The sequence below is a fragment of the Lepidochelys olivacea genome, assembly GCF_965140295.1.
Source record: "Lepidochelys olivacea isolate rLepOli2 genome assembly, chromosome: 3".
Taxonomy (NCBI): Eukaryota; Metazoa; Chordata; order Testudines; family Cheloniidae; genus Lepidochelys; species Lepidochelys olivacea.
The window spans coordinates 205,261,803-205,274,920 of NC_140413.1; the positions used below are offsets into that span (position 1 = coordinate 205,261,803).

General features: G+C 48.0%; 1 protein-coding gene across 5 annotated transcripts in view; it reads right to left on the reverse strand.

The window, feature by feature from the left end:
- The window catches only part of RRBP1 (ribosome binding protein 1), a 55,835-nt gene extending 48,234 nt beyond the window's left edge, over window positions 1-7,601 (reverse strand). For 2 of the 5 annotated variants that reach the window (XM_084623091.1, XM_084623087.1), the window contains exon 1: window positions 7,389-7,601. The gene's annotated coding sequence lies outside the window, so the exon portion shown is untranslated. The remainder of the gene's footprint in view (window positions 1-7,388) is intronic. The other 3 variants (XM_084623089.1, XM_084623088.1, XM_084623090.1) reach the window with 2 other exon arrangements.
- Window positions 7,602-13,118: the final 5,517 nt, after the last annotated feature.

Below are 13,118 nucleotides of genomic sequence, written 5' to 3' on the forward strand. Positions count from 1 at the left end.
CTAACACACGGACGCTCCATCTTGATGTTACCGCAATGCTAAATGTTACTGTTTCCAGCCCCACCATGTCTCCCATAGGATCACAGGATTAGAAGGGACCACAAGGGTCATCTAGTCTCAAGCCACGTATATTTTAATTTGGATTCAGCCAGGAGACTTTGAAGCACACAGACAGACATTTGCTAGATGGGCTTGGGAGCAGGGAACCATCTATTTTGAGAGACAGGTCCAAGGTGTTTGAAAGGAAAAAACTTTTACTGCAAGAGTTACCAAATAAATTAGTCTGTAGAGCAGCAGTTCTCAAACTCCACTGCACCATGCCCCCCCCTTCTGACAACAAATATTACTCTGACAACAAATATTACGGCCCCAGGAGGGGGGGACCAAAGCTCAACACCCCTCCCCCCCAGCCCTGTGGGCCACAGCTGAAGCCCAAGGGCTTCTGCTCTGGGCAGGAGACACGTAACCTTAGGCCCCTTTCCCAGGGCCGAAGCCCTGGGGCGCCATGGGGCTCGGTCTTTTGCTTCGGCCTCGGCCCTAGGCCCCAGCAAGTCTAACACCAGCCTTGGCGACCGCAGTTTGAGAACCCCTTGCTGTACCGCTTAAGACATTCTACCCCTCCTTCCAGCTAATCATAGGCAACCTTAATTAGGAAGCTGCGCTGCTACTCCCTCGCTTCACAACAACTACATTCAGCAGTGAGTTACACAGAGAGCCTCATTCCCTCAATTATACTCAAAGGAGGGCACACCGGTTTCTTGAGCAGACAGAAATAAGGCATTTTTAATAATCACTAGTCGATAGCCAACCTTAAGGTTTGTCCTCTCCAGCATATGAAGTCAAAGGGCCCAAGTCCTGCAGAGACTTCAGCAGAGATGTAAATGCAACTCAAATGTATGTCTACACTCTATTAAATAACCCGGGACACAGCTGCAGCCGGCCCAGGTCAGCTGACTCTGGCTCATGCTACGGGGCAGTAAAGTTATACTGTAGTCGTTCAGGCTCGGACAAGGCGGGAGAGTCTCAGGGCCCAGGCTCCAGCCTGAGCCCAAACGTCTACACTACCCATTTTGCAGCCCCACAGCCAGAGCCAGGTGGCCCGGGCTCCGAGACTCGTTGCCACAGCAGGGTTTTTACTGCAGTGTAGACATAACAGCGTAGAATAATTTGGGGTAAGACTTTGCAAGACCTGGCCCTGAGTCAGTACAGATATACTGCATTATTATGACGATTAAAGTTGATGCTACATCTGCAGCTAAACAAAATTGCATGGTATCGTAGTGTATTTGAGTAGTTAGGACGAGACTGCATAATTAAGACTATACTGCAATGCATAAACAACTGGCAGAGTTAAAACTGTAGGTACTGCATTATTTCTCGACTTGTGCTTAGGCAACCTTAAGAGTCTCTCAAACAGCATAAACTTTAAGTTTTTATTTCACATCACAATTTGAGCCATAAAGGGGACTTCTGTGCTCCTTGAGAGACATGTTTACTTTATTTAATATTAAAGCATTTGTCTTCTCGTGGAGGTGAGGGAGAACGCACGTCACCAGGGTAGTTTAGTTGGGCAGGACTGATGGTGGATTTTTAAGAGGTTAGTTTCATGTTCACCACACAAAATTACAGCTACATATTAAACTTTTTCCCCCCAAAATGCTTATAAATTCAGCCCAAGATCACAGCCACACAAGAGAGAGAGAATTTCACATATAGATTTTCTTCTTGGGAAGGTTTGTGTGTGTGTGTGTGTGTTTGTGTTTGTGTGTTGTCTAGTATACCCACAAAACTAGTTCTTGTTCAGGCAAAGCTTTCTTTGCACTAAAACAGAATAAGACTAGCAGGTATGATTTTGAGTTATGAAAAAGGAGATGGCTTTAATAGAAAGAAGTTAAATATGTGCACTACGCCCTTAAGAGTTTCTGAAAGAGGCAGGACTCCTCCACTAAATTACATGGAGTCCTGCCATCCCTAGTGAACCATCAAGTCTTTAGGACTAATCGTTTTAGGACATTAGTAAAGGCACCAGAAGTTTACTCTAAGCAACCTGACTATGGTGACTTCATAGCACACTATGCTTACCCTAACACCAGCTCTTTTAAAGAAATGTGCATAATGATTTGGAAGCGTTGTCTTTGCCTTTCCAAAGATGCCTACAGCAACGTGGTCATCATTAAAAACTCAGGCTCAATGGCTCTTTAATACAGAATGATGCAGGTTTCCAGGAGTAACTGACTTTCACAAATATCACAGATTCTAGGTTAAGTGATCAACAACTACCTCAGAGCAGTATCCGTGATATTGCAGCTATTTCCTGTAGTTCGAGTGTGAGTGGATGCAGTATCTGGTATCACAGCATGGTAACCTTGGGCCAATGCAATAATGCCAGAGATGAAGGAGCTCTTTTGTAATATAAAAGACGGCGCCATAATTCACAAAACAGTCCTAGTGACACCAGAGAGTGAAAGACACAAAACAAGGAGGAGGAGGAGTCTCCCAGGAGGAGTCTCCCAAGCGGATTTACTTGTGTTTAGCAGCATGACAATCAGGGATGATTTTAGCAGAACAGAAGCCAAAGCGTAACAATCAAAAAGTAAGTTCCAGTAGAATGACAAACCAAGACCTGATCCTGCAGAACTTTACTCACACTGGTTGTTGTTACTTATGATAGTTCCATTAACACCTGTTGAGAATAGGTGCATAAAAACTCTTCGTGCGAGTTAGTTTGCAGTAGCAGGTCAATGGCTATTAAGAAAGTCAACAACTCCGGGACAAGAAAACAGCTACACTTGATGTAGAAATTAAGAGTGCCACAGAACTCCAACCCCACTCTAGTGGATGGAGGGGGGCTCCCCATTAGTTTTTAAAATGGAAGCCCCTAACCTTGTCAATTAGGAAAAAAAAACACATTTAAAAAGTTGCACAACGGGTGGAGGGAGATTATTTATTGCAGAGAAAGTCATGTCTCAATGATCACACCCTCCACACTTTGTTTTAGTCTCACCATCAGTTGCGAGAGCAGCCCCCCACCCCAAAGGCTTTTGAAGTTAAAGTACACAAGGGGAAAAAAGAAGTTACACTTGAGCTACCAAGTGAACTGGAGTCACTCTCTGTCCAGCTCCACAGCCATGCATGACTGCAGGCAACAGAGACGCCTTTGGCTGACGGAGCCCCCTCAAAACAGGTTGAAAAGCAGATTTCACACAAATGCATGGAGGTGGATCCTGACTGACCATCCAAACCTTACGCTGAGTGTTCTGCTTCTTTGGCATCCTAGGAGACCGTCTCATTCTTCCAAACACAGGAGGCACCAATATGGTTTAAACAACCCACGCCTGGAGCATTCAAAAGGGCAGTTACGGTCGCACTAGTCTTTACTCCCATTGCCCCATTAACATCACTAGGCTTCTGCCAAGAAGAGCAGAAGGGGGTGTGATCCTCATCCTGCAGATACATTCAAGGGATTCTGGCAACATCATAAGCCAGAAAGGGATGCTGGAGTGGTTTGTTAATGCATAGATGATACCTCTGACAGCCTTACCCCCACTGCATGCGGTTCTGGAAGGAAGATGCTGCCATGGTTTAAGGAGGAGAGAAGTATGCACCTCTCTCGGATCCACTCCATTTTTAAATACTAACATTCCAAAGAGGTATTTGATATTGTTCAGTATTGACAATGAGGTGCAGTGACCTTTCGGGCAAGAGACCCCCACCCCCGTATTACGGTGATCGGTTACTTAAGCTTGCGTAGGCACTTTTCATGAGCCACGGCAAAAGCTAGCCAACTGCAGCTGTGCAGTGGTAGCTTTACACTTTATTTTCCCCTGGTATATTTTTGCAGCTTTTACTAAAAGGAGTCTAGCAGGCCACCGTTAGGGTCTTAAAACATTGCCTATTTTTAATCACATTTTTAGAGTCCTTGAAATTTTATCCCACGCCCCCAGAAAAGGCAGCATTTCAATGTTAGGCCTCAGAAGCAGCCCCTCTCATAAGTAAATTATTTTTGGCAAGGAAACAGTCTGGAATTCAGTTTCCAAAGGGTTATTTTTATAAAAGAGATGACAGTTCCCTTCATTCTCTTCACTGCGTTTGCTTCAGCAAGATGAACTCGTGTTATTTTCTAGATGTCACAATGACAGAAGGTTTTCCTGATCATTCTCTTTAAAAGAGCTATGGTCTTTGTAAAACTAGTATCAATACAAATCATGTTACTCGGTAAGTTTAGACCTAGGATAACTATGGAAGTTGAGGTTTACAAAAAGAATTAGATCTCTAGACTCCTCTCTGCCAATGCAGGATACTTCCCCTACTACACATTTGGCAGTGCTGTGCTTGGTCTACTGCAGTGGTTGTTAACCTTTTTTCATTTGCAGGTCCCTAAAGTATTTCGAATGGAGGTGCGGAGCCCTTTGGAAATCTTAGGCATAGTCTGCAGATTCCTAGGGATCCACAGGTTGAAAACCACTGGTCTAGTGTTAAGGATACCAAACAGTGGAACTTTCACATCTTCCCTTGGGAGGAATCCTCCAGTAGCTATTGTTAACAAGATTGCGATAGTTTACTGAAGTCTTCCAATATATACCCTGGTACTAACTTGAATTATTCATCTCCCTCCTTCATGGCTAGGCCTTTCGAGCATTTGTAGCTTCAGGTGACTACAGAGTACTTCAATTAAGAAGGTGTCATGAAAGATTTATGCTACATTTGTGTCTCGTCCACCTGTCTTTTATTTATTTTGTTCTAATCCGATGTGATCGGAGATCAGTTCTGGCCACCTTATTCAAGAATGCCATACTCCAGAGGCAGTCACATTAGAGCTGCTTGGTACACGACTATTATTCTGCTTCTACATTATGTATACCCAGCCCGACGAGACCTCTCACTACAAGCTCATGGGTGCTTTCCTCAACTCTCTCTCCTTCTTAAGGCTATCATTAGAACTTTGTTCCTTCCTGTAGATATCTGGTTCTTCTACACAACCCCAGATACACTGGTTGCATAGAATACCTAGCTTTTCTACTGCACTTTTCTCAAAGCACTTTACAAAGGAAGTCAGGATCATTATCCCCATTTTACAAATGGGGAAACTGAGGCAGAAAAAGAAAAGGAGGACTTCTGGCACCTTAGAGACTCTCAAATTTATTTGAGCATGAGCTTTCGTGAGCTACAGCTCACTTCATCGGATGCATCTGAGGCAGAAAAGTGACACAGTTTACCCAAGGTCACCCAGCAGGCCAGTAGTAGAGCAGGAATAGAACGCAGATCTGAGTCTCAGTCTAGTGCTGGGTCCTCTAGGTCCCAATCACTCAACTGACAACATGCAGTCGGTCATGGTCATGTAGTCAGTTACAGAATCAGAGCCCTATACAGAGTGAAATAGCAAGTAATTTCTCTGTTCTTACTGGTTTTCATATTTCTAGTACCATCTCTCTATTGTTATGATCATTTAATTCTGCACCAGTCAATGGCTCATTTTATGGGTTAACACAGCTGAAAACCTTTGCTCCCTTAAAAAAAAAAAATCCTGTCATGGTTGTGACCTCTTGTAACTGTATTTAATCAGATTACAGAATTTCACCAGATCACCTCCAACTATGGTCAAAGGAATTTGTTTCAAATATTTGCAGCAGATGGGGTTGTTAAAAGTTTCAGTGGGGAGAGAAGGTTAGCTCTGAGGACAATCTATTTCAGAGACAGCCTCAAAGCTACTACAGCTCCCTGTCCGGGGTAACTAACTCCTTGTTGGGTGTGCCAGATAAAGAGAAAACTTTCGCTCCCATCCCTCCAGGATTTCACAAGACCAGCTACAACAGAGGCTACGCAGAAGCCCAATGCACATCTGTAGCTAGCCCATTTGTTAAGCAAATATTGCCTTTGATGTGAATCCTTCTCCCTGGGTTGTGAAACCCTTACCCTGGTATCCCCCCTCAAGCTCTCCCCCCCCCCCCGTTAAGGAAATGGCGCAGGGAAATGCAGACATTCCTCAGTTTCCCCGAAGGGGACACTTAGGTCTTTATTTGGTGCAGCCTTGTGATTGCACCAGGGGAGAGCAGCGGCCAGGGCTCGGCCGCTAATCCATCCGGAAGCAGCCGGGGGGGAAGGAGCCTGCAGCGGGGTTGCCAGCGGCTGCAGGCGAGGGACAGGCGAGCGGGGACTCCCCGAGCACTTTCAGGGAGCGGGCAGAGCTCACGGCTAGCGGCCCCCCTGCTTTGCAAGCGCTGAAGCGAAGGGACTGGGGACGCGGGATCCGAACAGCAGAGGAGGAAACCGCCGCTGGAGCAGGCTCCGTCCGCGGTGCCCTGGGCAGGGGTAAGCGCCCCCCCCTTCCCCGACTGAGCACGTCGTCGCTCCGCACCGCCTCTGGCACAGCGCGGTCCCATTCATCCGGAAGGGACCAGCCCCCCCCCAGTGAGCTCGCTGCAAACCGATCCGCTTATGAAAGCGGAGTGAGCGGCGGCTCGGCAGACAGGGCACGGGTGGCCCCGGGGGAGGCGGAAACTCCGCCTCGAATTGTTCTGCAAACTCCCCCGCCACGTTTTAATCCTCTTCTCCCCCCCCCCCCCGCCCCGCCGCCTGCCCCGCGGCGCCCCAGGCCGGAGAGAGGCGTGCGCAGGGATTTGGGGCACCCAGCCGCAGCTCGCGACGTCCCTGCAAAGCCTGACAGCCAGAAGCCGCCCCGGTGCCCACCTTACCAGCCCCCTCCTCCAAGAGGATCGCAGTCCAGGGGCCGCCTCGCCGCGGATCTCACGCCAAACCGGCCCCTGGCTCCCTCCACGCAATTATCCAGCCCTGGCTTAAGGCTTCCAGGAGGCATTTAAATCCCCTGGAGTCTTCCAGTCAAGCAACGTCAGCTGTGCGCGCTCCGGCCACGGAACCCGTTCCTGCTCCAGCTGTGAACGTGGCCGGAGGAGCCACACAACTTCACCCGGCGCCTCCAAGGGGAAGCGGAGCACTAGCTACCGGAGGGAGAGGGATGCTGCTGGGTCGGCTCGGCGCGTAGTGTTAGCCGACCGGGGGGGGGGGGTTCCCCCATTAGATCTAGGGTGGGGGAAGAGGTATCGCGACCCTCCCCAGCACCACAGGGTTGGAGTCTGTCCCGCATCGCCTTAGCCGCAGCTGTGGGGTGCTCCCAGCCCGGCGTTCTTTGGAACGCCGATGAGGAACTCTTTGGAACGCTGGGGGCACCCCATGGAACGCTGACCCGGGTTCCATGGAACGCTGACCCGGGTTCCATGGAACGCTGACCCGGGTTCCATGGAACGCGGAGCGCCCCCGAGTTCGGAAGGCTGGCCCTGGCAGGCTGAGATCCCGGGCTCAGCTTCCCCGGCAGCAGCTGCAAGCGGGGGAGGAAAGGGGGGAAACGGCTTTGGGGGGTTCGAGTTTCCTACCTGACTGGCGCCTCCGACTTCGCTCTCTCGCCCCGGCAACGAGACGCCCCCTTCCAAGCTCCGCAGCTGCCAACGCACCGCCCAGGCTGGAGGAGACAGCGCCGCTGGCTGGGCGATGCGCCCGGCTGCCCTTGCCCCGTCCGATGCCCAGAGCCCCCCAACGCCCCTCCGCCGCTCGCCGCCTCTGTGGAGTCGTGGCACTTTTTCCTTCTACGCTAGCACGGCGCCTTTCCCAAGGCTTCCCTCCAGCCCGCCCCCGCCGCTCCGCATGGGCCTGCGGCGGTTGGTGCCAGCCCCGCCAGTCAAGCCTGCGGCGGCCCAGTGAGAGAGGAGACAGCGGGGAGGGCGGGCTCTTGCGAGTGGATGAGCCGGGAGACCAATGGGGCCGCTGAAGGCGAGCGGAATGATGGGAGTTGTAGTTTGCCAGCTGCAGGCTTCGACCTGGAGAATAAGAGCAAGGAAGAGCATTCCCTTTTACACATACTAGTTACACACGCTTTACTAGGGCGTCCTGGAGTCTCCTCTGCCCTGCACCCGGCCTCTCCAGGCTCTGACCTTCTCTGGCAACCGTGTGGGTAGCAGGAGTGAAAATGATTAATTAAATAAAGGATTGTCAGCACTTTGGGACAGGGATTGTCTCTCACTATGCATTTGTACAGCACCTGGCACAAGGGGGGCCTGGGTCCTGGCTGGAGTGTCCTAGGCACTACAAATATTATCCGATTATGACTGATGATTGCAAAATCAATTACTTGTTAGGGCATTTAAGGGCTTTGTCTACTGGGGTTGTTAATAGCTATTCCACTGGAAAGAAATGAAATGAGTATATAATTCATAATCTGGAATGACTGCAGGAGCCCAAAATTCAGCCATCCTAACTGGGACAAAACTCTCCTTAACTACAAAGTGAGGGGAGGGGGCTGTTACCTCAGGCCTTGATCCTGCAAATATGTAAATACATGCTTTTCTTTACTCCTACAAATAATCCCATTGACATAAATGGACCTAACCCTGGGTTAAATTACTAATAATAATTAATAAATCCTAGCTCTTATTTACTATATTTCATCAGTAGATATCAAAGTGCTTTACAAAGAAGGTCAGTACCATTATCACCATTTTACAGATGAGAAAACTCAGGCACAGTGGAACCATGACTTGCCCATAGCTGGCAATAGAAGCCAGGTTTCCTTAGTCCTAGTCTAGTGCTCTGTCCAGTAGACCATGCTGCGTCCAAGTGCTTATGCAAGATAGGCACATGCTTAAATGGTGGCAGAACTGGGATCTAAGAAAGGACTGAAGGTTTGGGATCACAGGTCTTACTTTGTGGCATGTTCAATTTGGTCAAATACTGGAACATTATTTCAGAAGTGCCTTTAGGTCCTGTTTGCGGATCACTTTTGTACTAGCACTGAGCACACCACATGTAATAAAAAGATAGGCCCTGCCTCTAAGTGTTTACAGTCTTGTATATACCAAGACAGCAGATGGATAAAACAAACACATGGAGGGAGAGCAAGGTAAACAGTGAAACATTCCTGATTAGCTTAATAAGTAGACTTATCAGACCTGCCCACAAGTCGTGTCTATTCACAAGGAGACTGCTTCACTAAGAATCAATTTCAAGGGCTTTCTGGGTAGACCCAGCTGTTCTGAAAGATCAGGCCATGGTGTCTCGAGTCAGTCACCCAAAATTATTGGACACTTTAAAATTTGGCATTGGCCTTTCTGCTTTAATTTTCCTATCTATAAAAATAGGAATAATAACTCTTCCCAACTCCCTCCCTCCCAGGAGTTGTCACAATTAATGTTTGCAAAACACAGCGTAACCCATAGCCCTCCAGCCATTGTGTTTTCGAATATAGTGAGACCTTCCAATATTAACCCTGTAAAGCCTTGAGCCTGCCAGGAACTCTCCATGGGCTTAGGGATCTGGGCGCATGGGCCTGATTTAGCAATGCACTTGAGCATTTGTGTAACTTTAAGCACATGAGTTTTTCTACAGAAGCCAGGGGGACTCCCCACATGTTTAAAGTCATGCATATGATTAAGAACCTTGCTGAATCAGGGCCAAAGGCAGGGAGGTGCCTAGATACCTTTTGAGGATCTGGGCCTAAGAACCAACCATCACACTAGTGGCTTGTTCGGACAGCTGTCCCTCACAAAACTTTTTGAAATGTAGGCAGCTGTGCAAGAACACCAGCACACATGTAGCTTGGGGCTGCCTCGTAGGGCAGGAAGCTGGTGGTGACATTCAGACCTCTGGCCATCCCCTCCCCTTCTTATATAAAATGAGCCAATTAAGTTTGGAGGTGCCCTATGGAATAACCTCGCTGGCCCTCCATGGGGTCCTCAGCTCAGTCCTATGTGATCTCTTTTTGGGGGTAGGAGAGTGAAAACTTCTTTGGCAGGCACCACCTAAAACTCTAAGGCTGGTGTAGGATTTTTCTGTGCGCGCTTCAATGAGACATATAAAAGCCATTCGTTATTTTTCAAAGTCTTCCCCGTTCGAGTTACCGTCAGAGCTTTAGCACTAGTTTGGAAGGGGATCTTTCAAGGCTTAAATTAGAGCCTGCACAAACAAGTCTGGAAGCCTAATTCTAACTAAGAAATAAAAGATCCTAAGTCATTATTTAATACATTTAGCATTCTCAGTGCTGGTGAAATGCTGCAGCCCTGCCCCTTGTCACATTCCCTGGGAAGAAAGACTCCTTTACTGCACTTAATTTCAAGTGGAATATGGTGAAAGATAGCACAGCATTAGCTTCTTAGAATTAGGGCCGGGGGCTGATTTAGCACAATGGATAAATCTAGCTTCAACACTATGCAATCCAAGTTGTGAGGGTTTCTGTGGTGCATCCAAGAGGCGGGATGTATTTACTTTTCATATACATCATCTCTAATTAGTATAAGCCTATAAACTGGGAGTGGGTGGGGAAACTGTTTTTCTGTCCCAGGAGAATTCTGAGATTTTGAAAAAATTTCCCATCACTCAACAGGACGAAAAGTTGAAATCTCAAAAATGTTCACAAAGCCGACAAACCAAACCAAATTTCAGTTCCGGTCCTGTGACGTGTCTGGTTTCGATCATTTTGAAACCTTTCAATACAAATCTGACTCTTTTTTACTTTTTTTTCTTTTTTAAACCAATTTCTTGGCATGAATTCAGTGCACATTCTAAACAAAAAGTTGTTTTGAACAGAAACCCCCGTGACTTTTCAGTTTGACAATTTCGAAGGAGGACGTCTTGGCAATTTGGAAACTTTTTCCAACACTTTTTTGAGTCAGGAAAGGCGTGGAAACGGGCTCTTTGCCACGAACAGTTTCAGTGTTGACGAATCAGATTTTTTCAGGGAAAAAATGTTTTGTTAAAAAATTCCCAACCAGTTCTGCTGTAAGACTGGACTGTCCTCTGCCAGGCGGGAGATGGGAGGGACTACAAATAGACAGGAAACTCAGCGAGTTTCCATTGCATGAATCCATCAGGTAGTGGGAGTTTCCCCCTCCTCTCTCCCACCATAAGGCTGAGCCCTCTCAGATACCCTGGGATCTGCATGTATCCCAAGAGCTCCTTGGAGTCCAACACCCTTTATTCAGAGCCAGGGAAGTTCACACAACTCAGGGGGACAGTGTGGATGGTAATGCTGACCGAAGCAGCGTTATCTGATTTAGGGCGTCTTCATGGGTTTGGTGTCATGTTGCCATGGAAAGTGGCTGCTGGTGTTCCTGCCCCATCCCTCATGCACACGCATGTGTACATCTCAGTTCCTCTAGAGTAGTGTTTCTCAACGACCGGTCCCTGAGATCTCACTGACACACTTTGGGAAGGCAGCAAGCCAGTCCCTGGTATCAAAAAGCTTAAGAGGATCCACAGACATGCTTCTGTTGGCTGAGATGAAGATGGGTGATGCCCAAAAGCCAGAGTTCCCCATGCATCACACCCCACCAGCATATCCACGATATCTAGAGTCCCTTCCTCGGACAGAAGCAGAGTGGACAAACTGGCCCATAAACTTCTATCTAGGAGGAACAAAATGTAGCCTTAGTAAGGGTCCATTGAGGTCAATGGGAAGATGTCCATCCATTGATTTCGGTGGGTGCTTAATCAGGAGTGTCGAAGACCGCTTATATCCCCAATGGGGCCTAGTGGCAAAGCCATGGTGGGGAGGAGCTGGCTAGCGGTGACACTGATTAGTTATCTTTCTGGGGCCAAAGGCCCTGTACAATAGGAGAACTGTGCCGGACAAATAACAGGTTCCCTGCCCTAGAGGGCTGGCATTTTAAGAGCATGGGTACAAAACAAACAGAGCAGTACTTTGCAGTAAGGGAAGGGCATGGGGTTACTGTAGCTGGATTGCATCACTGTCCCGGCAGCCTGTTCACACTGGGGGCTGAGACAGGGGAAGCGGAGACACCAAGTGGAAAAAATGAATTTGCTGAAGGTTTTGAATCCCCCACCTGGCCCGGGAGATTGCTCTTCTCCTCCAGCTCCACCCCCGCTCTCCCTCTGCTCTCCAGCGGACATGCTCAGCTAGACACAAAACCTCCTGCAATGAGAGAGGTCTCCTGGTCTCAACTCAGCACTGCTCTTCCGCTCCCTGAGGGACAGCAGGTGCTGCCCGCAGCTGTGCTGCGTCTGTGGCTTGCATCCCGCCGTGCACATGCGGAAAGTTAGCGCCCCTCCTGCAACAGCTGCGTGGATGCGGTGGGATACCTCAGCAAATTCCTTTGCAACAGCCATTCTCCAGTTTGGCCATGCTGTGGGGAGCATGGCATAAAAGGCCCCACCTCCTTTCCTGCCCACAAATCACGGTGCCAATGGCGTTGGGGCCCACTGGTGGTCTACGGGCTTATCGAGGAAGCACTGCCGTTTTTTGATTCCCAGAAGCACTGAAAGTGATGTAAAAGAACCAAGCTCAAGGCAGAAGGCAAAGCATCTACTAGATGAAATTGGCAGACAACGGACAAGCACTCCCCTAGACAATTCTGGTAATGCGACTGACTTGGCGTTAGGTGTGCCCCGTGCTGTACTGTAAGGCTAGAAAAGGCATTTTCCCCCTAAGCAACATTAGGAAACAATCCCAGGCAGTGCCCAAAAGGAACACTAGGCTAGGGGACCCAGCTTACATGCTGGTTTCTGGGCTGAAGCCCTTAGGGGTCCTTCATAACATTTCAGAGTAACAGCCCCCAAATATCCCATTTCATCCATTACCCTTTCTCCTTCCATTGTCTGCTAATCCTCTCTAATCCCAGTTTCTGGGGAGGAGGGCATTTCTATCTACACGTGGCCAGAATCTGACTGATTCCTTTCTTTGATCATTTTGATGGATAATATCAATGTTTATTTTTAAGCTTTTCCCCCCAGTTTTTGTCAATTTAAATTTTCACAGTTGCGCAAATTTATGCTGGGTTAGACAATGGGGCTGGGGGGGGCGGGCGTCGGGCAATAATTATTTAATGACGATAGACGCTGAGATTCCAAAAGTTAAAACTTTATAACTGTTCAAACATAGACGATTATTTTGGCATGTGATGTTGACAAAGTAAATGTCCTTAAATCAAATTCCAATAAGTTCCCAAGCAACACTTTCCTTCTATAATAATCAAAATGTACAGACAGGTAAAGTTAGAAAATATTGTTTCATTGGCTTGTGCGTGTACTGTGAAACTGCCATTTATCGACATTTACAGATAAAAATCTAATCTTTCCAAATCTATTTATATCCCTTC